Raw genomic sequence first — 26,505 nt, forward strand, 5'->3', positions numbered from 1 at the left:
TTTGCATAATCATGTCCCTGATGGTCTAGTGGCTAGGATTCGGCGCTCTCACCGCCGCGGCCCGGGTTCAATTCCCGGTCAGGGAAATGAGATTTAGAGTTTGGAATTGCAGATCCAACTTTTAATTCAAGCCAAACTACAGATGTTTTTAAAGCATTCGACTTAAACTATGACTTCATTTGCATAATTGTGTCCCTGAGGGTCTAGTGGCTAGGATTTGGCGCTTTCACCGCTGTGGCCCGGGTTCAATTTCCGGTCAGGGAAGTCAGATATAAAGTGTTAAATTCCTGGTCAGGGAATTCAAGCTTTAACTTTTAATTCAAGCCAAACTGCAGATGTTTTTAATGTATTCGACTTAAACTATGACTTCATTTGCATAATTGTGTCCCTGATGGTCTAGTGGCTAGGATTTGGCGCTTTCACAAATGTGGCCCGGGTTCAATTTCCGGTCAGGGAAGTCAGATATAAAGTGTTAAATTCCTGGTCAGGGAATTCAAGCTTTAACTTTTAATTCAAGCCAAACTGCAGATGTTTTTAATGTATTCGACTTAAACTATGACTTCATTTGCATAATTGTGTCCCTGGTGGTCTAGTGGCTAGGATTTGGCGCTTTCACCGCCGCGGCCCGGGTTCAATTCCCGGTCAGGGAAATGAGATTTAGAGTTTGGAATTCCAGATCCAACTTTTAATTCAAGCCAAACTGCAGATGTTATGGAATTCCAGATCCAACTTTTAATTCAAGCCAAACTGCAGATGTTTTTAAAGTTTTCGACTTAAATTAAGACATCATTAGCATAATCATGTCCCTGATGGTCTAGTGGCTAGGATTCGGCGCTCTCACCGCCACGGCCCGGGTTCAATTTCCGGTCAGGGAATTCAGATATAAAGTGTTAAATTCCTGGTCAGGGAATTCAAGCTCTAACTTTTAATTCAAGCCAAACTGCAGATTTTTTTAATGTATTCGACTTAAACTATGACTTCATTTGCATAGTTGTGTCCCTGATGGTCTAGTGGCTAGGATTTGGCGCTTTCACCGCTGTGGCCCGGGTTCAATTTCCGGTCAGGGAAATCAGATATAAAGTGTTAAATTCCTAGTCAGGGAATTGAAGCTCTAAATTTTAATTCAAGCCAAACTACAGATGTTTTTAAAGCATTCGACTTAAACTATGACTCCATTTGCATAATTGTGTCCCTGATGGTCTAGTGGCTAGGATTTGGCGCTTTCACCGCCGCGGCCCGGGTTCAATTCCCGGTCAGGGAAATGAGATTTAGAGTTTGGAATTCCAGATCCAACTTTTAATTCAAGCCAAACTGCAGATGTTTTTAAAGTTTTTGACTTAAACTATGACTTCATTTGCATATTTGTGTCCCTGATGGTCTAGTGGCTAGGATTCGGCGCTCTCACCGCCGCGGCCCGGGTTCAATTCCCGGTCAGGGAAATGAGATTTAGAGTTTGGAATTCCAGATCCAACTTTTAATTCAAGCCAAACTGCAGATGTTTTTAAAGTTTTTGACTTAAACTATGACTTCATTTGCATAATCATGTCCCTGATGGTCTAGTGGCTAGGATTCGGCGCTCTCACCGCCGCGGCCCGGGTTCAATTCCCGGTCAGGGAAATGAGATTTAGAGTTTGGAATTGCAGATCCAACTTTTAATTCAAGCCAAACTACAGATGTTTTTAAAGCATTCGACTTAAACTATGACTTCATTTGCATAATTGTGTCCCTGAGGGTCTAGTGGCTAGGATTTGGCGCTTTCACCGCTGTGGCCCGGGTTCAATTTCCGGTCAGGGAAGTCAGATATAAAGTGTTAAATTCCTGGTCAGGGAATTCAAGCTTTAACTTTTAATTCAAGCCAAACTGCAGATGTTTTTAATGTATTCGACTTAAACTATGACTTCATTTGCATAATTGTGTCCCTGATGGTCTAGTGGCTAGGATTTGGCGCTTTCACAAATGTGGCCCGGGTTCAATTTCCGGTCAGGGAAGTCAGATATAAAGTGTTAAATTCCTGGTCAGGGAATTCAAGCTTTAACTTTTAATTCAAGCCAAACTGCAGATGTTTTTAATGTATTCGACTTAAACTATGACTTCATTTGCATAATTGTGTCCCTGGTGGTCTAGTGGCTAGGATTTGGCGCTTTCACCGCCGCGGCCCGGGTTCAATTCCCGGTCAGGGAAATGAGATTTAGAGTTTGGAATTCCAGATCCAACTTTTAATTCAAGCCAAACTGCAGATGTTATGGAATTCCAGATCCAACTTTTAATTCAAGCCAAACTGCAGATGTTTTTAAAGTTTTCGACTTAAATTAAGACATCATTAGCATAATCATGTCCCTGATGGTCTAGTGGCTAGGATTCGGCGCTCTCACCGCCACGGCCCGGGTTCAATTTCCGGTCAGGGAATTCAGATATAAAGTGTTAAATTCCTGGTCAGGGAATTCAAGCTCTAACTTTTAATTCAAGCCAAACTGCAGATTTTTTTAATGTATTCGACTTAAACTATGACTTCATTTGCATAGTTGTGTCCCTGATGGTCTAGTGGCTAGGATTTGGCGCTTTCACCGCTGTGGCCCGGGTTCAATTTCCGGTCAGGGAAATCAGATATAAAGTGTTAAATTCCTAGTCAGGGAATTGAAGCTCTAAATTTTAATTCAAGCCAAACTACAGATGTTTTTAAAGCATTCGACTTAAACTATGACTCCATTTGCATAATTGTGTCCCTGATGGTCTAGTGGCTAGGATTTGGCGCTTTCACCGCCGCGGCCCGGGTTCAATTCCCGGTCAGGGAAATGAGATTTAGAGTTTGGAATTCCAGATCCAACTTTTAATTCAAGCCAAACTGCAGATGTTATGGAATTCCAGATCCAACTTTTAATTCAAGCCAAACTGCAGATGTTTTTAAAGTTTTCGACTTAAATTAAGACATCATTAGCATAATCATGTCCCTGATGGTCTAGTGGCTAGGATTCGGCGCTCTCACCGCCGCGGCCCGGGTTCAATTCCCGGTCAGGGAAATGAGATTTAGAGTTTGGAATTCCAGATCCAACTTTTAATTCAAGCCAAACTGCAGATGTTTTTAAAGCATTCGACTTAAACTATGACTTCATTTGCATAATTATGTCCCTGATGGTCTAGTGGCTAGGATTTGGCACTTTCACAAATGTGGCCCGGGTTCAATTTCCGGTCAGGGAAGTCAGATATAAAGTGTTAAATTCCTGGTCAGGGAATTCAAGCTTTAACTTTTAATTCAAGCCAAACTGCAGATGTTTTTAATGTATTCGACTTAAACTATGACTTCATTTGCATAATTGTGTCCCTGATGGTCTAGTGGCTAGGATTTGGCGCTTTCACAGCCGCGGCCCGGGTTCAATTCCCGGTCAGGGAAATGAGATTTAGAGTTTGGAATTCCAGATCCAACTTTCAATTCCAGCCAAATTGCAGATGTTATGGAAATCCAGATCCAACTTTTAATTCAAGCCAAACTGCAGATGTTTTTAAAGTTTTCGACTTAAATTAAGACTTCATTAGCATAATCATGTCCCTGATGGTCTAGTGGCTAGGATTCGGCGCTCTCACCGCCGCGGCCCGGGTTCAATTCCCGGTCAGGGAAATAAGATTTAGAGTTTGGAATTGCAGATCCAACTTTTAATTCAAGCCAAACTACAGATGTTTTTAAAGCATTCGACTTAAACTATGACTTCATTTGCATAATTGTGTCCCTGAGGGTCTAGTGGCTAGGATTCGGCGCTCTCACCGCCGCGGCCCGGGTTCAATTCCCGGTCAGGGAAATGAGATTTAGAGTTTGGAATTGCAGATCCAACTTTTAATTCAAGCCAAACTACTGATGTTTTTAAAGCATTCGACTTAAACTATGACTTCATTTGCATAATTGTGTCCCTGAGAGTCTAGTGGCTAGGATTTGGCGCTTTCACCGCTGTGGCCCGGGTTCAATTTCCGGTCAGGGAAGTCAGATATAAAGTGTTAAATTCCTGGTCAGTGAATTCAAGCTTTAACTTTTAATTCAAGCCAAACTACAGATGTTTTTAAAGTTTTCGACTTAAATTAAGACATCATTAGCATAATCATGTCCCTGATGGTCTAGTGGCTAGGATTCGGCGCTCTCACCGCCGCGGCCCGGGTTCAATTCCCGGTCAGGGAAATGAGATTTAGAGTTTGGAATTCCAGATCCAACTTTTAATTCAAGCCAAACTGCAGATGTTTTTAAAGTTTTTGACTTAAACTATGACTTCATTTGCATAATCGTGTCCCTGATGGTCTAGTGGCTAGGATTCGGCGCTCTCACCGCAGCGGCCCGGGTTCAATTCCCGGTCAGGGAAATAAGATTTAGAGTTTGGAATTGCAGATCCAACTTTTAATTCAAGCCAAACTACAGATGTTTTTAAAGCATTCGACTTAAACTATGACTTCATTTGCATAATTGTGTCCCTGAGGGTCTAGTGGCTAGGATTCGGCGCTCTCACCGCCGCGGCCCGGGTTCAATTCCCGGTCAGGGAAATGAGATTTAGAGTTTGGAATTGCAGATCCAACTTTTAATTCAAGCCAAACTACTGATGTTTTTAAAGCATTCGACTTAAACTATGACTTCATTTGCATAATTGTGTCCCTGAGAGTCTAGTGGCTAGGATTTGGCGCTTTCACCGCTGTGGCCCGGGTTCAATTTCCGGTCAGGGAAGTCAGATATAAAGTGTTAAATTCCTGGTCAGTGAATTCAAGCTTTAACTTTTAATTCAAGCCAAACTACAGATGTTTTTAAAGTTTTCGACTTAAATTAAGACATCATTAGCATAATCATGTCCCTGATGGTCTAGTGGCTAGGATTCGGCGCTCTCACCGCCGCGGCCCGGGTTCAATTCCCGGTCAGGGAAATGAGATTTAGAGTTTGGAATTCCAGATCCAACTTTTAATTCAAGCCAAACTGCAGATGTTTTTAAAGTTTTTGACTTAAACTATGACTTCATTTGCATAATCATGTCCCTGATGGTCTAGTGGCTAGGATTCGGCGCTCTCACTGCCGCGGCCCGGGTTCAATTCCCGGTCAGGGAAATGAGATTTAGAGTTTGGAATTGCAGATCCAACTTTTAATTCAAGCCAAACTACAGATGTTTTTAAAGCATTCGACTTAAACTATGACTTCATTTGCATAATTGTGTCCCTGAGGGTCTAGTGGCTAGGATTTGGCGCTTTCACCGCTGTGGCCCGGGTTCAATTTCCGGTCAGGGAAGTCAGATATAAAGTGTTAAATTCCTGGTCAGGGAATTCAAGCTTTAACTTTTAATTCAAGCCAAACTGCAGATGTTTTTAATGTATTCGACTTAAACTATGACTTCATTTGCATAATTGTGTCCCTGATGGTCTAGTGGCTAGGATTTGGCGCTTTCACAAATGTGGCCCGGGTTCAATTTCCGGTCAGGGAAGTCAGATATAAAGTGTTAAATTCCTGGTCAGGGAATTCAAGCTTTAACTTTTAATTCAAGCCAAACTGCAGATGTTTTTAATGTATTCGACTTAAACTATGACTTCATTTGCATAATTGTGTCCCTGATGGTCTAGTGGCTAGGATTTGGCGCTTTCACCGCCGCGTCCCGGGTTCAATTCCCGGTCAGGGAAATGAGATTTAGAGTTTGGAATTCCAGATCCAACTTTTAATTCAAGCCAAACTGCAGATGTTATGGAATTCCAGATCAAACTTTTAATTCAAGCCAAACTGCAGATGTTTTTTAAGTTTTCGACTTAAATTAAGACATCATTAGCATAATCATGTCCCTGATGGTCTAGTGGCTAGGATTCGGCGCTCTCACCGCCGCGGCCCGGGTTCAATTCCCGGTCAGGGAAATGAGATTTAGAGTTTGGAATTGCAGATCCAACTTTTAATTCAAGCCAAACTACAGATGTTTTTAAAGCATTCGACTTAAACTATGACTTCATTTGCATAATTGTGTCCCTGAGAGTCTAGTGGCTAGGATTTGGCGCTTTCACCGCTGTGGCCCGGGTTCAATTTCCGGTCAGGGAAGTCAGATATAAAGTGTTAAATTCCTGGTCAGGGAATTCAAGCTTTAACTTTTAATTCAAGCCAAACTACAGATGTTTTTAAAGTTTTCGACTTAAATTAAGACATCATTAGCATAATCATGTCCCTGATGGTCTAGTGGCTAGGATTCGGCGCTCTCACCGCCGCGGCCCGGGTTCAATTCCCGGTCAGGGAAATGAGATTTAGAGTTTGGAATTCCAGATCCAACTTTTAATTCAAGCCAAACTGCAGATGTTTTTAAAGTTTTTGACTTAAACTATGACTTCATTTGCATAATCGTGTCCCTGATGGTCTAGTGGCTAGGATTCGGCGCTCTCACCGCAGCGGCCCGGGTTCAATTCCCGGTCAGGGAAAGGAGATTTAGAGTTTGGAATTCCAGATCCAACTTTTAATTCAAGCCAAACTGCAGATGTTTTTAAAGTTTTCGACTTAAATTAAGACTTCATTAGCATAATCATGTCCCTGATGGTCTAGTGGCTAGGATTCGGCGCTCTCACTGCCGCGGCCCGGGTTCAATTCCCGGTCAGGGAAATGAGATTTAGAGTTTGGAATTCCAGATCCAACTTTTAATTCAAGCCAAACTACAGATGTTTTTAAAGCATTCGACTTAAACTATGACTTCATTTGCATAATTGTGTCCCTGAGGGTCTAGTGGCTAGGATTTGGCGCTTTCACCGCTGTGGCCCGGGTTCAATTTCCGGTCAGGGAAGTCAGATATAAAGTGTTAAATTCCTGGTCAGGGAATTCAAGCTTTAACTTTTAATTCAAGCCAAACTGCAGATGTTTTTAATGTATTCGACTTAAACTATGACTTCATTTGCATAATTGTGTCCCTGGTGGTCTAGTGGCTAGGATTTGGCGCTTTCACCGCCGCGGCCCGGGTTCAATTCCCGGTCAGGGAAATGAGATTTAGAGTTTGGAATTCCAGATCCAACTTTTAATTCAAGCCAAACTGCAGATGTTATGGAATTCCAGATCCAACTTTTAATTCAAGCCAAACTGCAGATGTTTTTAAAGTTTTCGACTTAAATTAAGACATCATTAGCATAATCATGTCCCTGATGGTCTAGTGGCTAGGATTCGGCGCTCTCACCGCCGCGGCCCGGGTTCAATTTCCGGTCAGGGAATTCAGATATAAAGTGTTAAATTCCTGGTCAGGGAATTCAAGCTCTAACTTTTAATTCAAGTCAAACTGCAGATTTTTTTAATGTATTCGACTTAAACTATGACTTCATTTGCATAATTGTGTCCCTGATGGTCTAGTGGCTAGGATTTGGCGCTTTCACCGCTGTGGCCCGGGTTCAATTTCCGGTCAGGGAAATCAGATATAAAGTGTTAAATTCCTAGTCAGGGAATTGAAGCTCTAAATTTTAATTCAAGCCAAACTACAGATGTTTTTAAAGCATTCGACTTAAACTATGACTCCATTTGCATAATTGTGTCCCTGATGGTCTAGTGGCTAGGATTTGGCGCTTTCACCGCTGTGGCCCGGGTTCAATTTCAGGTCAGGGAAGTCAGATACAAAGTGTTAAATTCCTGGTCAGGGAATTCAAGCTTTAACTTTTAATTCAAGCCAAACTGCAGATGTTTTTAATGTATTCGACTTAAACTATGACTTCATTTGCATAATTGTGTCCCTGGTGGTCTAGTGGCTAGGATTTGGCGCTTTCACCGCCGCGGCCCGGGTTCAAAAATGAGATTTAGAGTTTGGAATTCCAGATCCAACTTTTAATTCAAGCCAAACTGCAGATGTTATGGAATTCCAGATCCAACTTTTAATTCAAGCCAAACTGCAGATGTTTTTTAAGTTTTCGACTTAAATTAAGACATCATTAGCATAATCATGTCCCTGATGGTCTAGTGGCTAGGATTCGGCGCTCTCACCGCCGCGGCCCGGGTTCAATTCCCGGTCAGGGAAATGAGATTTAGAGTTTGGAATTCCAGATCCAACTTTTAATTCAAGCCAAACTGCAGATGTTTTTAAAGTTTTTGACTTAAACTATGACTTCATTTGCATATTTGTGTCCCTGATGGTCTAGTGGCTAGGATTCGGCGCTCTCACCGCCGCGGCCCGGGTTCAATTCCCGGTCAGGGAAATGAGATTTAGAGTTTGGAATTCCAGATCCAACTTTTAATTCAAGCCAAACTGCAGATGTTTTTAAAGTTTTTGACTTAAACTATGACTTCATTTGCATAATCATGTCCCTGATGGTCTAGTGGCTAGGATTCGGCGCTCTCACCGCCGCGGCCCGGGTTCAATTCCCGGTCAGGGAAATGAGATTTAGAGTTTGGAATTGCAGATCCAACTTTTAATTCAAGCCAAACTACAGATGTTTTTAAAGCATTCGACTTAAACTATGACTTCATTTGCATAATTGTGTCCCTGAGGGTCTAGTGGCTAGGATTTGGCGCTTTCACCGCTGTGGCCCGGGTTCAATTTCCGGTCAGGGAAGTCAGATATAAAGTGTTAAATTCCTGGTCAGGGAATTCAAGCTTTAACTTTTAATTCAAGCCAAACTGCAGATGTTTTTAATGTATTCGACTTAAACTATGACTTCATTTGCATAATTGTGTCCCTGATGGTCTAGTGGCTAGGATTTGGCGCTTTCACAAATGTGGCCCGGGTTCAATTTCCGGTCAGGGAAGTCAGATATAAAGTGTTAAATTCCTGGTCAGGGAATTCAAGCTTTAACTTTTAATTCAAGCCAAACTGCAGATGTTTTTAATGTATTCGACTTAAACTATGACTTCATTTGCATAATTGTGTCCCTGGTGGTCTAGTGGCTAGGATTTGGCGCTTTCACCGCCGCGGCCCGGGTTCAATTCCCGGTCAGGGAAATGAGATTTAGAGTTTGGAATTCCAGATCCAACTTTTAATTCAAGCCAAACTGCAGATGTTATGGAATTCCAGATCCAACTTTTAATTCAAGCCAAACTGCAGATGTTTTTAAAGTTTTCGACTTAAATTAAGACATCATTAGCATAATCATGTCCCTGATGGTCTAGTGGCTAGGATTCGGCGCTCTCACCGCCACGGCCCGGGTTCAATTTCCGGTCAGGGAATTCAGATATAAAGTGTTAAATTCCTGGTCAGGGAATTCAAGCTCTAACTTTTAATTCAAGCCAAACTGCAGATTTTTTTAATGTATTCGACTTAAACTATGACTTCATTTGCATAGTTGTGTCCCTGATGGTCTAGTGGCTAGGATTTGGCGCTTTCACCGCTGTGGCCCGGGTTCAATTTCCGGTCAGGGAAATCAGATATAAAGTGTTAAATTCCTAGTCAGGGAATTGAAGCTCTAAATTTTAATTCAAGCCAAACTACAGATGTTTTTAAAGCATTCGACTTAAACTATGACTCCATTTGCATAATTGTGTCCCTGATGGTCTAGTGGCTAGGATTTGGCGCTTTCACCGCCGCGGCCCGGGTTCAATTCCCGGTCAGGGAAATGAGATTTAGAGTTTGGAATTCCAGATCCAACTTTTAATTCAAGCCAAACTGCAGATGTTATGGAATTCCAGATCCAACTTTTAATTCAAGCCAAACTGCAGATGTTTTTAAAGTTTTCGACTTAAATTAAGACATCATTAGCATAATCATGTCCCTGATGGTCTAGTGGCTAGGATTCGGCGCTCTCACCGCCGCGGCCCGGGTTCAATTCCCGGTCAGGGAAATGAGATTTAGAGTTTGGAATTGCAGATCCAACTTTTAATTCAAGCCAAACTACTGATGTTTTTAAAGCATTCGACTTAAACTATGACTTCATTTGCATAATTGTGTCCCTGAGAGTCTAGTGGCTAGGATTTGGCGCTTTCACCGCTGTGGCCCGGGTTCAATTTCCGGTCAGGGAAGTCAGATATAAAGTGTTAAATTCCTGGTCAGTGAATTCAAGCTTTAACTTTTAATTCAAGCCAAACTACAGATGTTTTTAAAGTTTTCGACTTAAATTAAGACATCATTAGCATAATCATGTCCCTGATGGTCTAGTGGCTAGGATTCGGCGCTCTCACCGCCGCGGCCCGGGTTCAATTCCCGGTCAGGGAAATGAGATTTAGAGTTTGGAATTCCAGATCCAACTTTTAATTCAAGCCAAACTGCAGATGTTTTTAAAGTTTTTGACTTAAACTATGACTTCATTTGCATAATCGTGTCCCTGATGGTCTAGTGGCTAGGATTCGGCGCTCTCACCGCAGCGGCCCGGGTTCAATTCCCGGTCAGGGAAATGAGATTTAGAGTTTGGAATTCCAGATCCAACTTTTAATTCAAGCCAAACTGCAGATGTTTTTAAAGTTTTTGACTTAAACTATGACTTCATTTGCATAATCATGTCCCTGATGGTCTAGTGGCTAGGATTCGGCGCTCTCACTGCCGCGGCCCGGGTTCAATTCCCGGTCAGGGAAATGAGATTTAGAGTTTGGAATTGCAGATCCAACTTTTAATTCAAGCCAAACTACAGATGTTTTTAAAGCATTCGACTTAAACTATGACTTCATTTGCATAATTGTGTCCCTGAGGGTCTAGTGGCTAGGATTTGGCGCTTTCACCGCTGTGGCCCGGGTTCAATTTCCGGTCAGGGAAGTCAGATATAAAGTGTTAAATTCCTGGTCAGGGAATTCAAGCTTTAACTTTTAATTCAAGCCAAACTGCAGATGTTTTTAATGTATTCGACTTAAACTATGACTTCATTTGCATAATTGTGTCCCTGATGGTCTAGTGGCTAGGATTTGGCGCTTTCACAAATGTGGCCCGGGTTCAATTTCCGGTCAGGGAAGTCAGATATAAAGTGTTAAATTCCTGGTCAGGGAATTCAAGCTTTAACTTTTAATTCAAGCCAAACTGCAGATGTTTTTAATGTATTCGACTTAAACTATGACTTCATTTGCATAATTGTGTCCCTGATGGTCTAGTGGCTAGGATTTGGCGCTTTCACCGCCGCGTCCCGGGTTCAATTCCCGGTCAGGGAAATGAGATTTAGAGTTTGGAATTCCAGATCCAACTTTTAATTCAAGCCAAACTGCAGATGTTATGGAATTCCAGATCAAACTTTTAATTCAAGCCAAACTGCAGATGTTTTTAAAGTTTTCGACTTAAATTAAGACTTCATTAGCATATACATGTCCCTGATGGTCTAGTGGCTAGGATTTGGCGCTTTCACCGTCGCGGCCCGGGTTCAATTTCCGGTCAGGGAAATGAGATTTGGAGTTTGGAATTCCAGATCCAACTTTTAATTCAAGCCAAACTGCAGATGTTTTTAAAGTATTCGACTTAAACTATGACTTCATTTGCATAATTGTGTCCCTGAGGGTCTAGTGGCTAGGATTTGGCGCTTTCACCGCTGTGGCCAGGGTTCAATTTCCGGTCAGGGAAGTCAGATATAAAGTGTTAAATTCCTGGTCAGGGAATTCCAGCTTTAACTTTTAATTCAAGCCAAACTGCAGATGTTTTTAAAGTATTCGACTTAAACTATGACTTCATTTGCATAATTGTGTCCCTGATGTTCTAGTGGCTAGGATTTGGCGCTTTCACCGTCGCGGCCCGGGTTCAATTTCCGGTCAGGGAAGTCAGATATAAAGTGTTAAATTCCTGGTCAGGGAATTCAAGCTTTAACTTTTAATTTAAGCCAAACTGCAGATGTTTTTAATGTATTCGACTTAAACTATGACTTCATTTGCATAATTGTGTCCCTGATGGTCTAGTGGCTAGGATTTGGCGCTTTCACCGCCGCGGCCCGGGTTCAATTCCCGGTCAGGGAAATGAGATTTAGAGTTTGGAATTCCAGATCCAACTTTTAATTCAAGCCAAATTGCAGATGTTATGGAATTCCAGATCCAACTTTTAATTCAAGCCAAACTGCAGATGTTTTTAAAGTTTTCGACTTAAATTAAGACTTCATTAGCATAATCATGTCCCTGATGGTCTAGTGGCTAGGATTCGGCGCTCTCACCGCCGCGGCCAGGGTTCAATTCCCGGTCAGGGAAATGAGATTTAGAGTTTGGAATTGCAGATCCAACTTTTAATTCAAGCCAAACTACAGATGTTTTTAAAGCATTCGACTTAAACTATGACTTCATTTGCATAATTGTGTCCCTGAGGGTCTAGTGGCTAGGATTTGGCACTTTCACCGCTGTGGCCCGGGTTCAATTTCCGGTCAGGGAAGTCAGATATAAAGTGTTAAATTCCTGGTCAGGGAATTCAAGCTTTAACTTTTAATTCAAGCCAAACTGCAGATGTTTTTAATGTATTCGACTTAAACTATGACTTCATTTGCATAATTGTGTCCCTGATGGTCTAGTGGCTAGGATTTGGCGCTTTCACAAATGTGGCCCGGGTTCAATTTCCGGTCAGGGAAGTCAGATATAAAGTGTTAAATTCCTGGTCAGGGAATTCAAGCTTTAACTTTTAATTCAAGCCAAACTGCAGATGTTTTTAATGTATTCGACTTAAACTATGACTTCATTTGCATAATTGTGTCCCTGATGGTCTAGTGGCTAGGATTTGGCGCTTTCACCGCCGCGTCCCGGGTTCAATTCCCGGTCAGGGAAATGAGATTTAGAGTTTGGAATTCCAGATCCAACTTTTAATTCAAGCCAAACTGCAGATGTTATGGAATTCCAGATCAAACTTTTAATTCAAGCCAAACTGCAGATGTTTTTAAAGTTTTCGACTTAAATTAAGACTTCATTAGCATATACATGTCCCTGATGGTCTAGTGGCTAGGATTTGGCGCTTTCACCGTCGCGGCCCGGGTTCAATTTCCGGTCAGGGAAATGAGATTTGGAGTTTGGAATTCCAGATCCAACTTTTAATTCAAGCCAAACTGCAGATGTTTTTAAAGTATTCGACTTAAACTATGACTTCATTTGCATAATTGTGTCCCTGAGGGTCTAGTGGCTAGGATTTGGCGCTTTCACCGCTGTGGCCAGGGTTCAATTTCCGGTCAGGGAAGTCAGATATAAAGTGTTAAATTCCTGGTCAGGGAATTCCAGCTTTAACTTTTAATTCAAGCCAAACTGCAGATGTTTTTAAAGTATTCGACTTAAACTATGACTTCATTTGCATAATTGTGTCCCTGATGTTCTAGTGGCTAGGATTTGGCGCTTTCACCGTCGCGGCCCGGGTTCAATTTCCGGTCAGGGAAGTCAGATATAAAGTGTTAAATTCCTGGTCAGGGAATTCAAGCTTTAACTTTTAATTCAAGCCAAACTGCAGATGTTTTTAATGTATTCGACTTAAACTATGACTTCATTTGCATAATTGTGTCCCTGATGGTCTAGTGGCTAGGATTTGGCGCTTTCACCGCCGCGGCCCGGGTTCAATTCCCGGTCAGGGAAATGAGATTTAGAGTTTGGAATTCCAGATCCAACTTTTAATTCAAGCCAAATTGCAGATGTTATGGAATTCCAGATCCAACTTTTAATTCAAGCCAAACTGCAGATGTTTTTAAAGTTTTCGACTTAAATTAAGACTTCATTAGCATAATCATGTCCCTGATGGTCTAGTGGCTAGGATTCGGCGCTCTCACCGCCGCGGCCCGGGTTCAATTCCCGGTCAGGGAAATGAGATTTAGAGTTTGGAATTGCAGATCCAACTTTTAATTCAAGCCAAACTACAGATGTTTTTAAAGCATTCGACTTAAACTATGACTTCATTTGCATAATTGTGTCCCTGAGGGTCTAGTGGCTAGGATTTGGCACTTTCACCGCTGTGGCCCGGGTTCAATTTCCGGTCAGGGAAGTCAGATATAAAGTGTTAAATTCCTGGTCAGGGAATTCAAGCTTTAACTTTTAATTCAAGCCAAACTGCAGATGTTTTTAATGTATTCGACTTAAACTATGACTTCATTTGCATAATTGTGTCCCTGATGGTCTAGTGGCTAGGATTTGGCGCTTTCACCGCTGTGGCCCGGGTTCAATTTCCGGTCAGGGAAGTCAGATATAAAGTGTTAAATTCCTGGTCAGGGAATTCAAGCTTTAACTTTTAATTCAAGCCAAACTGCAGATGTTTTTAATGTATTCGACTTAAACTATGACTTCATTTGCATAATTGTGTCCCTGATGGTCTAGTGGCTAGGATTTGGCGCTTTCACAAATGTGGCCCGGGTTCAATTTCCGGTCAGGGAAGTCAGATATAAAGTGTTAAATTCCTGGTCAGGGAATTCAAGCTTTAACTTTTAATTCAAGCCAAACTGCAGATGTTTTTAATGTATTCGACTTAAACTATGACTTCATTTGCATAATTGTGTCCCTGATGGTCTAGTGGCTAGGATTTGGCGCTTTCACCGCCGCGTCCCGGGTTCAATTCCCGGTCAGGGAAATGAGATTTAGAGTTTGGAATTCCAGATCCAACTTTTAATTCAAGCCAAACTGCAGATGTTATGGAATTCCAGATCAAACTTTTAATTCAAGCCAAACTGCAGATGTTTTTAAAGTTTTCGACTTAAATTAAGACTTCATTAGCATATACATGTCCCTGATGGTCTAGTGGCTAGGATTTGGCGCTTTCACCGTCGCGGCCCGGGTTCAATTTCCGGTCAGGGAAATGAGATTTGGAGTTTGGAATTCCAGATCCAACTTTTAATTCAAGCCAAACTGCAGATGTTTTTAAAGTATTCGACTTAAACTATGACTTCATTTGCATAATTGTGTCCCTGAGGGTCTAGTGGCTAGGATTTGGCGCTTTCACCGCTGTGGCCAGGGTTCAATTTCCGGTCAGGGAAGTCAGATATAAAGTGTTAAATTCCTGGTCAGGGAATTCCAGCTTTAACTCTTAATTCAAGCCAAACTGCAGATGTTTTTAATGTATTCGACTTAAACTATGACTTCATTTGCATAATTGTGTCCCTGATGGTCTAGTGGCTAGGATTTGGCGCTTTCACCGTCGCGGCCCGGGTTCAATTTCCGGTCAGGGAAGTCAGATATAAAGTGTTAAATTCCTGGTCAGGGAATTCAAGCTTTAACTTTTAATTCAAGCCAAACTGCAGATGTTTTTAATGTATTCGACTTAAACTATGACTTCATTTGCATAATTGTGTCCCTGATGGTCTAGTGGCTAGGATTTGGCGCTTTCACAAATGTGGCCCGGGTTCAATTTCCGGTCAGGGAAGTCAGATATAAAGTGTTAAATTCCTGGTCAGGGAATTCAAGCTTTAACTTTTAATTCAAGCCAAACTGCAGATGTTTTTAATGTATTCGACTTAAACTATGACTTCATTTGCATAATTGTGTCCCTGGTGGTCTAGTGGCTAGGATTTGGCGCTTTCACCGCCGCGGCCCGGGTTCAATTCCCGGTCAGGGAAATGAGATTTAGAGTTTGGAATTGCAGATCCAACTTTTAATTCAAGCCAAACTGCAGATGTTATGGAATTCCAGATCCAACTTTTAATTCAAGCCAAACTGCAGATGTTTTTAAAGTTTTCGACTTAAATTAAGACATCATTAGCATAATCATGTCCCTGATGGTCTAGTGGCTAGGATTCGGCGCTCTCACCGCCGCGGCCCGGGTTCAATTTCCGGTCAGGGAATTCAGATATAAAGTGTTAAATTCCTGGTCAGGGAATTCAAGCTCTAACTTTTAATTCAAGCCAAACTGCAGATTTTTTTAATGTATTCGACTTAAACTATGACTTCATTTGCATAATTGTGTCCCTGATGGTCTAGTGGCTAGGATTTGGCGCTTTCACCGCTGTGGCCCGGGTTCAATTTCCGGTCAGGGAAATCAGATATAAAGTGTTAAATTCCTAGTCAGGGAATTGAAGCTCTAAATTTTAATTCAAGCCAAACTACAGATGTTTTTAAAGCATTCGACTTAAACTATGACTCCATTTGCATAATTGTGTCCCTGATGGTCTAGTGGCTAGGATTTGGCGCTTTCACCGCTGTGGCCCGGGTTCAATTTCAGGTCAGGGAAGTCAGATATAAAGTGTTAAATTCCTGGTCAGGGAATTCAAGCTTTAACTTTTAATTCAAGCCAAACTGCAGATGTTTTTAATGTATTCGACTTAAACTATGACTTCATTTGCATAATTGTGTCCCTGGTGGTCTAGTGGCTAGGATTTGGCGCTTTCACCGCCGCGGCCCGGGTTCAAAAATGAGATTTAGAGTTTGGAATTCCAGATCCAACTTTTAATTCAAGCCAAACTGCAGATGTTATGGAATTCCAGATCCAACTTTTAATTCAAGCCAAACTGCAGATGTTTTTAAAGTTTTCGACTTAAATTAAGACATCATTAGCATAATCATGTCCCTGATGGTCTAGTGGCTAGGATTCGGCGCTCTCACCGCCGCGGCCCGGGTTCAATTCCCGGTCAGGGAAAGGAGATTTAGAGTTTGGAATTGCAGATCCAACTTTTAATTCAAGCCAAACTACGGATGTTTTTAAAGCATTCGACTTAAACTATGACTCCATTTGCATAATTGTGTCCCTGATGGTCTAGTGGCTAGGATTTGGCGCTTTCACCGCTGTGGCCCGGGTTCAATTTCCGGTCAGGGAAGTCAGATATAAAGTGTTAAATTCCTGGTCAGGGAATTCAAGCTTTAACTTTTAATTCAAGCCAAACTGCAGATGTTTTTAATGTATTCGACTTAAACTATGACTTCATTTGCATAATTGTGTCCCTGATGGTCTAGTGGCTCGGATTTGGCTCTTTCACCGCCGCGGCCCGGGTTCAATTTCCGGTCAGGGAAGTCAGATATAAAGTGTTAAATTCCTGGTCAGGGAATTCAAGCTTTAACTTTTAATTCAAGCCAAACTGCAGATGTTTTTAATGTATTCGACTTAAACTATGACTTCATTTGCATAATTGTGTCCCTGATGGTCTAGTGGCTAGGATTTGGCGCTTTCACCGCCGCGGCCCGGGTTCAATTCCCGGTCAGGGAAATGAGATTTAGAGTTTGGAATTCCAGATCCAACTTTTAATTCAAGCCAAACTGCAGATGTTATGGAATTCCAGATCCAACTTTTAATTCAAGCCAAACTGCAGATGTTTTTAATGTATTCGACTTAAACTATGACTTCATTTGCATAATTGTGTCCCTGATGGTCTAGTGGCTAGGATTTGGCGCTTTCACCGCCGTGGCCCGGGTTCAATTCCCGGTCAGGGAAATGAGATTTAGAGTTTGGAATTCCAGATCCAACTTTTAATTCAAGCCAAACTGCAGATGTTTTTAAAGCATTCGACTTAAACTATGACTTCATTTGCATAATTATGTCCCTGATGGTCTAGTGGCTAGGATTTGGCGCTTTCACAAATGTGGCCCGGGTTCAATTTCCGGTCAGGGAAGTCAGATATAAAGTGTTAAATTCCTGGTCAGGGAATTCAAGCTTTAACTTTTAATTCAAGCCAAACTGCAGATGTTTTTAATGTATTCGACTTAAACTATGACTTCATTTGCATAATTGTGTCCCTGATGGTCTAGTGGCTAGGATTTGGCGCTTTCACAAATGTGGCCCGGGTTCAATTTCCGGTCAGGGAAGTCAGATATAAAGTGTTAAATTCCTGGTCAGGGAATTCAAGCTTTAACTTTTAATTCAAGCCAAACTGCAGATGTTTTTAATGTATTCGACTTAAACTATGACTTCATTTGCATAATTGTGTCCCAGGTGGTCTAGTGGCTAGGATTTGGCGCTTTCACCGCCGCGGCCCGGGTTCAATTCCCGGTCAGGGAAATGAGATTTAGAGTTTGGAATTCCAGATCCAACTTTTAATTCAAGCCAAACTGCAGATGTTATGGAATTCCAGATCCAACTTTTAATTCAAGCCAAACTGCAGATGTTTTTAAAGTTTTCGACTTAAATTAAGACATCATTAGCATAATCATGTCCCTGATGGTCTAGTGGCTAGGATTCGGCGCTCTCACCGCCGCGGCCCGGGTTCAATTTCCGGTCAGGGAATTCAGATATAAAGTGTTAAATTCCTGGTCAGGGAATTCAAGCTCTAACTTTTAATTCAAGCCAAACTGCAGATTTTTTTAATGTATTCGACTTAAACTATGACTTCATTTGCATAATTGTGTCCCTGATGGTCTAGTGGCTAGGATTTGGCGCTTTCACCGCTGTGGCCCGGGTTCAATTTCCGGTCAGGGAAATCAGATATAAAGTGTTAAATTCCTAGTCAGGGAATTGAAGCTCTAAATTTTAATTCAAGCCAAACTACAGATGTTTTTAAAGCATTCGACTTAAACTATGACTCCATTTGCATAATTGTGTCCCTGATGGTCTAGTGGCTAGGATTTGGCGCTTTCACCGCTGTGGCCCGGGTTCAATTTCAGGTCAGGGAAGTCAGATATAAAGTGTTAAATTCCTGGTCAGGGAATTCAAGCTTTAACTTTTAATTCAAGCCAAACTGCAGATGTTTTTAATGTATTCGACTTAAACTATGACTTCATTTGCATAATTGTGTCCCTGGTGGTCTAGTGGCTAGGATTTGGCGCTTTCACCGCCGCGGCCCGGGTTCAAAAATGAGATTTAGAGTTTGGAATTCCAGATCCAACTTTTAATTCAAGCCAAACTGCAGATGTTATGGAATTCCAGATCCAACTTTTAATTCAAGCCAAACTGCAGATGTTTTTAAAGTTTTCGACTTAAATTAAGACATCATTAGCATAATCATGTCCCTGATGGTCTAGTGGCTAGGATTCGGCGCTCTCACCGCCGCGGCCCTGGTTCAATTCCCGGTCAGGGAAATGAGATTTAGAGTTTGGAATTCCAGATCCAACTTTTAATTCAAGCCAAACTGCAGATGTTTTTAAAGTTTTTGACTTAAACTATGACTTCATTTGCATAATCGTGTCCCTGATGGTCTAGTGGCTAGGATTCGGCGCTCTCACCGCCGAGGCACGGGTTCAATTCCCGGTCAGGGAAATGAGATTTAGAGTTTGGAATTCCAGATCCAACTTTTAATTCAAGCCAAACTGCAGATGTTTTTAAAGTTTTTGACTTAAACTATGACTTCATTTGCATAATCATGTCCCTGATGGTCTAGTGGCTAGGATTCGGCGCTCTCACCGCCGCGGCCCGGGTTCAATTCCCGGTCAGGGAAATGAGATTTAGAGTTTGGAATTCCAGATCCAACTTTTAATTCAAGCCAAACTGCAGATGTTTTTAAAGTTTTTGACTTAAACTATGACTTCATTTGCATAATCGTGTCCCTGATGGTCTAGTGGCTAGGATTCGGCGCTCTCACCGCCGCGGCCCGGGTTCAATTCCCGGTCAGGGAAATGAGATTTAGAGTTTGGAATTCCAGATCCAACTTTTAATTCAAGCCAAACTGCAGATGTTTTTAAAGTTTTTGACTTAAACTATGACTTCATTTGCATAATCATGTCCCTGATGGTCTAGTGGCTAGGATTCGGCGCTCTCACCGCCGCGGCCAGGGTTCAATTCCCGGTCAGGGAAATGAGATTTAGAGTTTGGAATTGCAGATCCAACTTTTAATTCAAGCCAAACTACAGATGTTTTTAAAGCATTCGACTTAAACTATGACTTCATTTGCATAATTGTGTCCCTGAGGGTCTAGTGGCTAGGATTTGGCGCTTTCACCGCTGTGGCCCGGGTTCAATTTCCGGTCAGGGAAGTCAGATATAAAGTGTTAAATTCCTGGTCAGGGAATTCAAGCTTTAACTTTTAATTCAAGCCAAACTGCAGATGTTTTTAATGTATTCGACTTAAACTATGACTCCATTTGCATAATTGTGTCCCTGATGGTCTAGTGGCTAGGATTTGGCGCTTTCACAAATGTGGCCCGGGTTCAATTTCCGGTCAGGGAAGTCAGATATAAAGTGTTAAATTCCTGGTCAGGGAATTCAAGCTTTAACTTTTAATTCAAGCCAAACTGCAGATGTTATGGAATTCCAGATCCAACTTTTAATTCAAGCCAAACTGCAGATGTTTTTAAAGTTTTCGACTTAAATTAAGACTTCATTAGCATAATCATGTCCCTGATGGTCTAGTGGCTAGGATTCGGCGCTCTCACTGCCGCGGCCCGGGTTCAATTCCCGGTCAGGGAAATGAGATTTAGAGTTTGGAATTCCAGATCCAACTTTTAATTCAAGCCAAACTGCAGATGTTTTTAAAGCATTAGACTTAAACTATGACTTCATTTGCATAATTGTGTCCCTGAGGGTCTAGTGGCTAGGATTTGGCGCTTTCACCGCTGTGGCCAGGGTTCAATTTCCGGTCAGGGAAGTCAGATATAAAGTGTTAAATTCCTGGTCAGGGAATTCCAGCTTTAACTTTTAATTCAAGCCAAACTGCAGATGTTTTTAAAGTATTCGACTTAAACTATGACTTCATTTGCATAATTGTGTCCCTGATGTTCTAGTGGCTAGGATTTGGCGCTTTCACCGTCGCGGCCCGGGTTCAATTTCCGGTCAGGGAAGTCAGATATAAAGTGTTAAATTCCTGGTCAGGGAATTCAAGCTTTAACTTTTAATTCAAGCCAAACTACAGATGTTTTTAAAGCATTCGACTTAAACTATGACTTCATTTGCATAATTGTGTCCCTGAGGGTCTAGTGGCTAGGATTTGGCGCTTTCACCGCTGTGGCCCGGGTTCAATTTCCGGTCAGGCAAGTCAGAAATAAAGTGTTAAATTCCTGGTCAGGGAATTCAAGCTTTAACTTTTAATTCAAGCCAAACTGCAGATGTTTTTAATGTATTCGACTTAAACTATGACTTCATTTGCATAATTGTGTCCCTGATGGTCTAGTGGCTAGGATTTGGCGCTTTCACCGCTGTGGCCCGGGTTCAATTTCCGGTCAGGGAAGTCAGATATAAAGTGTTAATTTCGTGGTCAGGGAATTCAAGCTTTAACTTTTAATTCAATCCAAACTGCAGATGTTTTTAAGGTATTCGACTTAAACTATGACTTCATTTGCATAATTGTGTCCCTGGTGGTCTAGTGGCTAGGATTTGGCGCTTTCACCGCCGCGGCCCGGGTTCAATTCCCGGTCAGGGAAATGAGATTTAGAGTTTGGAATTCCAGATCCAACTTTTAATTCAAGCCAAACTGCAGGGTTTTTGGAATTCCAGATCCAACTTTTAATTCAAGCCAAACTGCAGATGTTTTTAAAGTTTTCGACTTAAATTAAGACTTCATAAGCATATACATGTCCCTGATGGTCTAGTGGCTAGGATTTGGCGCTTTCACCGTCGCGGCCCGGGTTCAATTTCCGGTCAGGGAAATGAGATTTGGAGTTTGGAATTCCAGATCCAACTTTTAATTCAAGCCAAACTGCAGATGTTTTTAAAGTATTCGACTTAAACTATGACTTCATTTGCATAATTGTGTCCCTGAGGGTCTAGTGGCTAGGATTTGGCGCTTTCACCGCTGTGGCCAGGGTTCAATTTCCGGTCAGGGAAGTCAGATATAAAGTGTTAAATTCCTGGTCAGGGAATTCCAGCTTTAACTTTTAATTCAAGCCAAACTGCAGATGTTTTTAAAGTATTCGACTTAAACTATGACTTCATTTGCATAATTGTGTCCCTGATGGTCTAGTGGCTAGGATTTGGCGCTTTCACAAATGTGGCCCGGGTTCAATTTCCGGTCAGGGAAGTCAGATATAAAGTGTTAAATTCCTGGTCAGGGAATTCAAGCTTTAACTTTTAATTCAAGCCAAACTGCAGATGTTTTTAATGTATTCGACTTAAACTATGACTTCATTTGCATAATTGTGTCCCTGATGGTCTAGTGGCTAGGATTTGGCGCTTTCACCGCCGCGGCCCGGGTTCAATTCCCGGTCAGGGAAATGAGATTTAGAGTTTGGAATTCCAGATCCAACTTTTAATTCAAGCCAAACTGCAGATGTTTTTAAAGTTTTTGACTTAAACTATGACTTCATTTGCATAATCGTGTCCCTGATGGTCTAGTGGCTAGGATTCGGCGCTCTCACCGCCGCGGCCCGGGTTCAATTCCCGGTCAGGGAAATGAGATTTAGAGTTTGGAATTCCAGATCCAACTTTTAATTCAAGCCAAACTGCAGATGTTTTTAAAGTTTTTGACTTAAACTATGACTTCAGTTGCATAACCATGTCCCTGATGGTCTAGTGGCTAGGATTCGGCGCTCTCACCGCCGCGGCCCGGGTTCAATTCCCGGTCAGGGAAATGAGATTTAGAGTTTGGAATTGCAGATCCAACTTTTAATTCAAGCCAAACTACAGATGTTTTTAAAGCATTCGACTTAAACTATGACTTAATTTGCATAATTGTGTCCCTGAGGGTCTAGTGGCTAGGATTTGGCGCTTTCACCGCTGTGGCCCGGGTTCAATTTCCGGTCAGGGAAGTCAGATATAAAGTGTTAAATTCCTGGTCAGGGAATTCAAGCTTTAACTTTTAATTCAAGCCAAACTGCAGATGTTTTTAATGTATTCGACTTAAACTATGACTTCATTTGCATAATTGTGTCCCTGATGGTCTAGTGGCTAGGATTTGGCGCTTTCACAAATGTGGCCCGGGTTCAATTTCCGGTCAGGGAAGTCAGATATAAAGTGTTAAATTCCTGGTCAGGGAATTCAAGCTTTAACTTTTAATTCAAGCCAAACTGCAGATGTTTTTAATGTATTCGACTTAAACTATGACTTCATTTGCATAATTGTGTCCCTGATGGTCTAGTGGCTAGGATTTGGCGCTTTCACCGCCGCGGCCCGGGTTCAATTCCCGGTCAGGGAAATGAGATTTAGAGTTTGGAATTCCAGATCCAACTTTTAATTCAAGCCAAACTGCAGATGTTATGGAATTCCAGATCAAACTTTTAATTCAAGCCAAACTGCAGATGTTTTTAAAGTTTTCGACTTAAATTAAGACTTCATAAGCATATACATGTCCCTGATGGTCTAGTGGCTAGGATTTGGCGCTTTCACCGTCGCGGCCCGGGTTCAATTTCCGGTCAGGGAAATGAGATTTGGAGTTTGGAATTCCAGATCCAACTTTTAATTCAAGCCAAACTGCAGATGTTTTTAAAGTATTCGACTTAAACTATGACTTAATTTGCATAATTGTGTCCCTGAGGGTCTAGTGGCTAGGATTTGGCGCTTTCACCGTCGCGGCCCGGGTTCAATTTCCGGTCAGGGAAATGAGATTTAGAGTTTGGAATTCCAGATCCTACTTTTAATTCAAGCCAAACTGCAGATGTTATGGAATTGCAGATCCAACTTTTAATTCAAGCCAAACTACAGATGTTTTTAAAGCATTCGACTTAAACTATGACTTAATTTGCATAATTGTGTCCCTGAGGGTCTAGTGGCTAGGATTTGGCGCTTTCACCGCTGTGGCCCGGGTTCAATTTCCGGTCAGGGAAGTCAGATATAAAGTGTTAAATTCCTGGTCAGGGAATTCAAGCTTTAACTTTTAATTCAAGCCAAACTGCAGATGTTTTTAATGTATTCGACTTAAACTATGACTTCATTTGCATAATTGTGTCCCTGATGGTCTAGTGGCTAGGATTTGGCGCTTTCACAAATGTGGCCCGGGTTCAATTTCCGGTAAGGGAAGTCAGATATAAAGTGTTAAATTCCTGGTCAGGGAATTCAAGCTTTAACTTTTAATTCAAGCCAAACTGCAGATGTTTTTAATGTATTCGACTTAAACTATGACTTCATTTGCATAATTGTGTCCCTGATGGTCTAGTGGCTAGGATTTGGCGCTTTCACCGCCGCGGCCCGGGTTCAATTCCCGGTCAGGGAAATGAGATTTAGAGTTTGGAATTCCAGATCCAACTTTTAATTCAAGCCAAACTGCAGATGTTATGGAATTCCAGATCAAACTTTTAATTCAAGCCAAACTGCAGATGTTTTTAAAGTTTTCGACTTAAATTAAGACTTCATAAGCATATACATGTCCCTGATGGTCTAGTGGCTAGGATTTGGCGCTTTCACCGTCGCGGCCCGGGTTCAATTTCCGGTCAGGGAAATGAGATTTGGAGTTTGGAATTCCAGATCCAACTTTTAATTCAAGCCAAACTGCAGATGTTTTTAAAGTATTCGACTTAAACTATGACTTCATTTGCATAATTGTGTCCCTGAGGGTCTAGTGGCTAGGATTTGGCGCTTTCACCGCTGTGGCCAGGGTTCAATTTCCGGTCAGGGAAGTCAGATATAAAGTGTTAAATTCCTGGTCAGGGAATTCCAGCTTTAACTTTTAATTCAAGCCAAACTGCAGATGTTTTTAAAGTATTCGACTTAAACTATGACTTCATTTGCATAATTGTGTCCCTGATGTTCTAGTGGCTAGGATTTGGCGCTTTCACCGTCGCGGCCCGGGTTCAATTTCCGGTCAGGGAAATGAGATTTAGAGTTTGGAATTCCAGATCCTACTTTTAATTCAAGCCAAATTGCAGATGTTATGGAATTCCAGATCCAACTTTTAATTCAAGCCAAACTGCAGATGTTTTTAAAGTTTTCGACTTAAATTAAGACTTCATTAGCATAAACATGTCCCTGATGGTCTAGTGGCTAGGATTCGGCGCTCTCACCGCCGCGGCCCGGGTTCAATTCCCGGTCAGGGAAATGAGATTTAGAGTTTGGAATTCCAGATCCAACTTTTAATTCAAGCCAAACTGCAGATGTTTTTAAAGTTTTTGACTTAAACTATGACTTCATTTGCATAATCGTGTCCCTGATGGTCTAGTGGCTAGGATTCGGCGCTCTCACCGCCGCGGCCCGGGTTCAATTCCCGGTCAGGGAAATGAGATTTAGAGTTTGGAATTGCAGATCCAACTTTTAATTCAAGCCAAACTACAGATGTTTTTAAAGCATTCGACTTAAACTATGACTTCATTTGCATAATTGTGTCCCTGATGGTCTAGTGGCTAGGATTTGGCGCTTTCACCGCTGTGGCCCGGGTTCAATTTCCGGTCAGGGAAGTCAGATATGAAGTGTTAAATTCCTGGTCAGGGAATTCAAGCTTTAACTTTTAATTCAAGCCAAACTGCAGATGTTTTTAATGTATTCGACTTAAACTATGACTTAATTTGCATAATTGTGTCCCTGAGGGTCTAGTGGCTAGGATTTGGCGCTTTCACCGCTGTGGCCCGTGTTCAATTTCCGGTCAGGGAAGTCAGATATAAAGTGTTAAATTCCTGGTCAGGGAATTCAAGCTTTAACTTTTAATTCAAGCCAAACTGCAGATGTTTTTAATGTATTCGACTTAAACTATGACTTCATTTGCATAATTGTGTCCCTGATGGTCTAGTGGCTAGGATTTGGCGCTTTCACAAATGTGGCCCGGGTTCAATTTCCGGTCAGGGAAGTCAGATATAAAGTGTTAAATTCCTGGTCAGGGAATTCAAGCTTTAACTTTTAATTCAAGCCAAACTGCAGATGTTTTTAATGTATTCGACTTAAACTATGACTTCATTTGCATAATTGTGTCCCTGATGGTCTAGTGGCTAGGATTTGGCGCTTTCACCGCCGCGGCCCGGGTTCAATTCCCGGTCAGGGAAATGAGATTTAGAGTTTGGAATTCCAGATCCAACTTTTAATTCAAGCCAAACTGCAGATGTTATGGAATTCCAGATCAAACTTTTAATTCAAGCCAAACTGCAGATGTTTTTAAAGTTTTCGACTTAAATTAAGACTTCATAAGCATATACATGTCCCTGATGGTCTAGTGGCTAGGATTTGGCGCTTTCACCGTCGCGGCCCGGGTTCAATTTCCGGTCAGGGAAATGAGATTTGGAGTTTGGAATTCCAGATCCTACTTTTAATTCAAGCCAAACTGCAGATGTTTTTAAAGTATTCGACTTAAACTATGACTTAATTTGCATAATTGTGTCCCTGAGGGTCTAGTGGCTAGGATTTGGCGCTTTCACCGTCGCGGCCCGGGTTCAATTTCCGGTCAGGGAAATGAGATTTAGAGTTTGGAATTCCAGATCCTACTTTTAATTCAAGCCAAACTGCAGATGTTATGGAATTGCAGATCCAACTTTTAATTCAAGCCAAACTACAGATGTTTTTAAAGCATTCGACTTAAACTATGACTTAATTTGCATAATTGTGTCCCTGAGGGTCTAGTGGCTAGGATTTGGCGCTTTCACCGCTGTGGCCCGGGTTCAATTTCCGGTCAGGGAAGTCAGATATAAAGTGTTAAATTCCTGGTCAGGGAATTCAAGCTTTAACTTTTAATTCAAGCCAAACTGCAGATGTTTTTAATGTATTCGACTTAAACTATGACTTCATTTGCATAATTGTGTCCCTGATGGTCTAGTGGCTAGGATTTGGCGCTTTCACAAATGTGGCCCGGGTTCAATTTCCGGTAAGGGAAGTCAGATATAAAGTGTTAAATTCCTGGTCAGGGAATTCAAGCTTTAACTTTTAATTCAAGCCAAACTGCAGATGTTTTTAATGTATTCGACTTAAACTATGACTTCATTTGCATAATTGTGTCCCTGATGGTCTAGTGGCTAGGATTTGGCGCTTTCACCGCCGCGGCCCGGGTTCAATTCCCGGTCAGGGAAATGAGA

The 26,505-nt window shown here is 41.7% G+C and overlaps 48 non-coding genes across 48 annotated transcripts; all 48 read left to right on the plus strand.

Moving 5' to 3' along the window:
* The first annotated feature begins 14 nt into the window (after nucleotides 1-14).
* Nucleotides 15-86, plus strand: trnae-cuc (transfer RNA glutamic acid (anticodon CUC)). The gene has a single exon. It is a non-coding gene; the product is annotated as a tRNA-Glu (tRNA).
* Nucleotides 87-578: 492 nt separating this feature from the next.
* Nucleotides 579-650, plus strand: trnae-uuc (transfer RNA glutamic acid (anticodon UUC)). The gene has a single exon. It is a non-coding gene; the product is annotated as a tRNA-Glu (tRNA).
* Nucleotides 651-1,189: 539 nt separating this feature from the next.
* On the plus strand, nucleotides 1,190-1,261 carry trnae-uuc (transfer RNA glutamic acid (anticodon UUC)). Its single transcript has one exon. It is a non-coding gene; the product is annotated as a tRNA-Glu (tRNA).
* Nucleotides 1,262-1,367: 106 nt separating this feature from the next.
* On the plus strand, nucleotides 1,368-1,439 carry trnae-cuc (transfer RNA glutamic acid (anticodon CUC)). Its single transcript has one exon. It is a non-coding gene; the product is annotated as a tRNA-Glu (tRNA).
* Nucleotides 1,440-1,545: 106 nt separating this feature from the next.
* On the plus strand, nucleotides 1,546-1,617 carry trnae-cuc (transfer RNA glutamic acid (anticodon CUC)). The gene has a single exon. It is a non-coding gene; the product is annotated as a tRNA-Glu (tRNA).
* Nucleotides 1,618-2,109: 492 nt separating this feature from the next.
* On the plus strand, nucleotides 2,110-2,181 carry trnae-uuc (transfer RNA glutamic acid (anticodon UUC)). Its single transcript has one exon. It is a non-coding gene; the product is annotated as a tRNA-Glu (tRNA).
* A 539-nt stretch (nucleotides 2,182-2,720) lies between these two features.
* On the plus strand, nucleotides 2,721-2,792 carry trnae-uuc (transfer RNA glutamic acid (anticodon UUC)). Its single transcript has one exon. It is a non-coding gene; the product is annotated as a tRNA-Glu (tRNA).
* A 153-nt stretch (nucleotides 2,793-2,945) lies between these two features.
* On the plus strand, nucleotides 2,946-3,017 carry trnae-cuc (transfer RNA glutamic acid (anticodon CUC)). The gene has a single exon. It is a non-coding gene; the product is annotated as a tRNA-Glu (tRNA).
* A 299-nt stretch (nucleotides 3,018-3,316) lies between these two features.
* On the plus strand, nucleotides 3,317-3,388 carry trnae-uuc (transfer RNA glutamic acid (anticodon UUC)). Its single transcript has one exon. It is a non-coding gene; the product is annotated as a tRNA-Glu (tRNA).
* Nucleotides 3,389-3,541: 153 nt separating this feature from the next.
* Nucleotides 3,542-3,613, plus strand: trnae-cuc (transfer RNA glutamic acid (anticodon CUC)). Its single transcript has one exon. It is a non-coding gene; the product is annotated as a tRNA-Glu (tRNA).
* Nucleotides 3,614-4,090: 477 nt separating this feature from the next.
* Nucleotides 4,091-4,162, plus strand: trnae-cuc (transfer RNA glutamic acid (anticodon CUC)). Its single transcript has one exon. It is a non-coding gene; the product is annotated as a tRNA-Glu (tRNA).
* Nucleotides 4,163-4,817: 655 nt separating this feature from the next.
* On the plus strand, nucleotides 4,818-4,889 carry trnae-cuc (transfer RNA glutamic acid (anticodon CUC)). Its single transcript has one exon. It is a non-coding gene; the product is annotated as a tRNA-Glu (tRNA).
* A 670-nt stretch (nucleotides 4,890-5,559) lies between these two features.
* Nucleotides 5,560-5,631, plus strand: trnae-uuc (transfer RNA glutamic acid (anticodon UUC)). The gene has a single exon. It is a non-coding gene; the product is annotated as a tRNA-Glu (tRNA).
* Nucleotides 5,632-5,784: 153 nt separating this feature from the next.
* Nucleotides 5,785-5,856, plus strand: trnae-cuc (transfer RNA glutamic acid (anticodon CUC)). The gene has a single exon. It is a non-coding gene; the product is annotated as a tRNA-Glu (tRNA).
* A 299-nt stretch (nucleotides 5,857-6,155) lies between these two features.
* trnae-cuc (transfer RNA glutamic acid (anticodon CUC)) lies at nucleotides 6,156-6,227 on the plus strand. The gene has a single exon. It is a non-coding gene; the product is annotated as a tRNA-Glu (tRNA).
* Nucleotides 6,228-6,882: 655 nt separating this feature from the next.
* trnae-uuc (transfer RNA glutamic acid (anticodon UUC)) lies at nucleotides 6,883-6,954 on the plus strand. Its single transcript has one exon. It is a non-coding gene; the product is annotated as a tRNA-Glu (tRNA).
* A 944-nt stretch (nucleotides 6,955-7,898) lies between these two features.
* trnae-cuc (transfer RNA glutamic acid (anticodon CUC)) lies at nucleotides 7,899-7,970 on the plus strand. Its single transcript has one exon. It is a non-coding gene; the product is annotated as a tRNA-Glu (tRNA).
* Nucleotides 7,971-8,076: 106 nt separating this feature from the next.
* On the plus strand, nucleotides 8,077-8,148 carry trnae-cuc (transfer RNA glutamic acid (anticodon CUC)). The gene has a single exon. It is a non-coding gene; the product is annotated as a tRNA-Glu (tRNA).
* A 106-nt stretch (nucleotides 8,149-8,254) lies between these two features.
* Nucleotides 8,255-8,326, plus strand: trnae-cuc (transfer RNA glutamic acid (anticodon CUC)). Its single transcript has one exon. It is a non-coding gene; the product is annotated as a tRNA-Glu (tRNA).
* A 492-nt stretch (nucleotides 8,327-8,818) lies between these two features.
* trnae-uuc (transfer RNA glutamic acid (anticodon UUC)) lies at nucleotides 8,819-8,890 on the plus strand. Its single transcript has one exon. It is a non-coding gene; the product is annotated as a tRNA-Glu (tRNA).
* A 539-nt stretch (nucleotides 8,891-9,429) lies between these two features.
* trnae-uuc (transfer RNA glutamic acid (anticodon UUC)) lies at nucleotides 9,430-9,501 on the plus strand. The gene has a single exon. It is a non-coding gene; the product is annotated as a tRNA-Glu (tRNA).
* A 153-nt stretch (nucleotides 9,502-9,654) lies between these two features.
* trnae-cuc (transfer RNA glutamic acid (anticodon CUC)) lies at nucleotides 9,655-9,726 on the plus strand. The gene has a single exon. It is a non-coding gene; the product is annotated as a tRNA-Glu (tRNA).
* Nucleotides 9,727-10,025: 299 nt separating this feature from the next.
* Nucleotides 10,026-10,097, plus strand: trnae-cuc (transfer RNA glutamic acid (anticodon CUC)). The gene has a single exon. It is a non-coding gene; the product is annotated as a tRNA-Glu (tRNA).
* An 848-nt stretch (nucleotides 10,098-10,945) lies between these two features.
* trnae-uuc (transfer RNA glutamic acid (anticodon UUC)) lies at nucleotides 10,946-11,017 on the plus strand. Its single transcript has one exon. It is a non-coding gene; the product is annotated as a tRNA-Glu (tRNA).
* A 717-nt stretch (nucleotides 11,018-11,734) lies between these two features.
* trnae-uuc (transfer RNA glutamic acid (anticodon UUC)) lies at nucleotides 11,735-11,806 on the plus strand. The gene has a single exon. It is a non-coding gene; the product is annotated as a tRNA-Glu (tRNA).
* Nucleotides 11,807-12,523: 717 nt separating this feature from the next.
* On the plus strand, nucleotides 12,524-12,595 carry trnae-uuc (transfer RNA glutamic acid (anticodon UUC)). Its single transcript has one exon. It is a non-coding gene; the product is annotated as a tRNA-Glu (tRNA).
* Nucleotides 12,596-13,312: 717 nt separating this feature from the next.
* Nucleotides 13,313-13,384, plus strand: trnae-uuc (transfer RNA glutamic acid (anticodon UUC)). Its single transcript has one exon. It is a non-coding gene; the product is annotated as a tRNA-Glu (tRNA).
* Nucleotides 13,385-13,537: 153 nt separating this feature from the next.
* trnae-cuc (transfer RNA glutamic acid (anticodon CUC)) lies at nucleotides 13,538-13,609 on the plus strand. The gene has a single exon. It is a non-coding gene; the product is annotated as a tRNA-Glu (tRNA).
* A 685-nt stretch (nucleotides 13,610-14,294) lies between these two features.
* trnae-uuc (transfer RNA glutamic acid (anticodon UUC)) lies at nucleotides 14,295-14,366 on the plus strand. Its single transcript has one exon. It is a non-coding gene; the product is annotated as a tRNA-Glu (tRNA).
* Nucleotides 14,367-15,276: 910 nt separating this feature from the next.
* On the plus strand, nucleotides 15,277-15,348 carry trnae-uuc (transfer RNA glutamic acid (anticodon UUC)). The gene has a single exon. It is a non-coding gene; the product is annotated as a tRNA-Glu (tRNA).
* A 944-nt stretch (nucleotides 15,349-16,292) lies between these two features.
* On the plus strand, nucleotides 16,293-16,364 carry trnae-cuc (transfer RNA glutamic acid (anticodon CUC)). The gene has a single exon. It is a non-coding gene; the product is annotated as a tRNA-Glu (tRNA).
* Nucleotides 16,365-16,856: 492 nt separating this feature from the next.
* Nucleotides 16,857-16,928, plus strand: trnae-uuc (transfer RNA glutamic acid (anticodon UUC)). Its single transcript has one exon. It is a non-coding gene; the product is annotated as a tRNA-Glu (tRNA).
* A 153-nt stretch (nucleotides 16,929-17,081) lies between these two features.
* trnae-uuc (transfer RNA glutamic acid (anticodon UUC)) lies at nucleotides 17,082-17,153 on the plus strand. Its single transcript has one exon. It is a non-coding gene; the product is annotated as a tRNA-Glu (tRNA).
* A 910-nt stretch (nucleotides 17,154-18,063) lies between these two features.
* Nucleotides 18,064-18,135, plus strand: trnae-uuc (transfer RNA glutamic acid (anticodon UUC)). Its single transcript has one exon. It is a non-coding gene; the product is annotated as a tRNA-Glu (tRNA).
* Nucleotides 18,136-19,017: 882 nt separating this feature from the next.
* trnae-cuc (transfer RNA glutamic acid (anticodon CUC)) lies at nucleotides 19,018-19,089 on the plus strand. The gene has a single exon. It is a non-coding gene; the product is annotated as a tRNA-Glu (tRNA).
* A 106-nt stretch (nucleotides 19,090-19,195) lies between these two features.
* Nucleotides 19,196-19,267, plus strand: trnae-cuc (transfer RNA glutamic acid (anticodon CUC)). Its single transcript has one exon. It is a non-coding gene; the product is annotated as a tRNA-Glu (tRNA).
* A 1,474-nt stretch (nucleotides 19,268-20,741) lies between these two features.
* On the plus strand, nucleotides 20,742-20,813 carry trnae-uuc (transfer RNA glutamic acid (anticodon UUC)). Its single transcript has one exon. It is a non-coding gene; the product is annotated as a tRNA-Glu (tRNA).
* Nucleotides 20,814-20,934: 121 nt separating this feature from the next.
* On the plus strand, nucleotides 20,935-21,006 carry trnae-uuc (transfer RNA glutamic acid (anticodon UUC)). The gene has a single exon. It is a non-coding gene; the product is annotated as a tRNA-Glu (tRNA).
* Nucleotides 21,007-21,723: 717 nt separating this feature from the next.
* On the plus strand, nucleotides 21,724-21,795 carry trnae-uuc (transfer RNA glutamic acid (anticodon UUC)). Its single transcript has one exon. It is a non-coding gene; the product is annotated as a tRNA-Glu (tRNA).
* A 106-nt stretch (nucleotides 21,796-21,901) lies between these two features.
* trnae-cuc (transfer RNA glutamic acid (anticodon CUC)) lies at nucleotides 21,902-21,973 on the plus strand. Its single transcript has one exon. It is a non-coding gene; the product is annotated as a tRNA-Glu (tRNA).
* A 106-nt stretch (nucleotides 21,974-22,079) lies between these two features.
* Nucleotides 22,080-22,151, plus strand: trnae-cuc (transfer RNA glutamic acid (anticodon CUC)). The gene has a single exon. It is a non-coding gene; the product is annotated as a tRNA-Glu (tRNA).
* A 492-nt stretch (nucleotides 22,152-22,643) lies between these two features.
* Nucleotides 22,644-22,715, plus strand: trnae-uuc (transfer RNA glutamic acid (anticodon UUC)). Its single transcript has one exon. It is a non-coding gene; the product is annotated as a tRNA-Glu (tRNA).
* Nucleotides 22,716-23,657: 942 nt separating this feature from the next.
* trnae-uuc (transfer RNA glutamic acid (anticodon UUC)) lies at nucleotides 23,658-23,729 on the plus strand. Its single transcript has one exon. It is a non-coding gene; the product is annotated as a tRNA-Glu (tRNA).
* A 749-nt stretch (nucleotides 23,730-24,478) lies between these two features.
* On the plus strand, nucleotides 24,479-24,550 carry trnae-cuc (transfer RNA glutamic acid (anticodon CUC)). Its single transcript has one exon. It is a non-coding gene; the product is annotated as a tRNA-Glu (tRNA).
* Nucleotides 24,551-24,656: 106 nt separating this feature from the next.
* On the plus strand, nucleotides 24,657-24,728 carry trnae-cuc (transfer RNA glutamic acid (anticodon CUC)). Its single transcript has one exon. It is a non-coding gene; the product is annotated as a tRNA-Glu (tRNA).
* Nucleotides 24,729-24,834: 106 nt separating this feature from the next.
* Nucleotides 24,835-24,906, plus strand: trnae-uuc (transfer RNA glutamic acid (anticodon UUC)). Its single transcript has one exon. It is a non-coding gene; the product is annotated as a tRNA-Glu (tRNA).
* Nucleotides 24,907-25,413: 507 nt separating this feature from the next.
* trnae-uuc (transfer RNA glutamic acid (anticodon UUC)) lies at nucleotides 25,414-25,485 on the plus strand. Its single transcript has one exon. It is a non-coding gene; the product is annotated as a tRNA-Glu (tRNA).
* A 942-nt stretch (nucleotides 25,486-26,427) lies between these two features.
* On the plus strand, nucleotides 26,428-26,499 carry trnae-uuc (transfer RNA glutamic acid (anticodon UUC)). Its single transcript has one exon. It is a non-coding gene; the product is annotated as a tRNA-Glu (tRNA).
* Nucleotides 26,500-26,505: the final 6 nt, after the last annotated feature.

The sequence above is a fragment of the Gasterosteus aculeatus genome, chromosome 4, assembly GCF_964276395.1.
Source record: "Gasterosteus aculeatus chromosome 4, fGasAcu3.hap1.1, whole genome shotgun sequence".
NCBI classification, from domain to species: Eukaryota; Metazoa; Chordata; class Actinopteri; order Perciformes; family Gasterosteidae; genus Gasterosteus; species Gasterosteus aculeatus.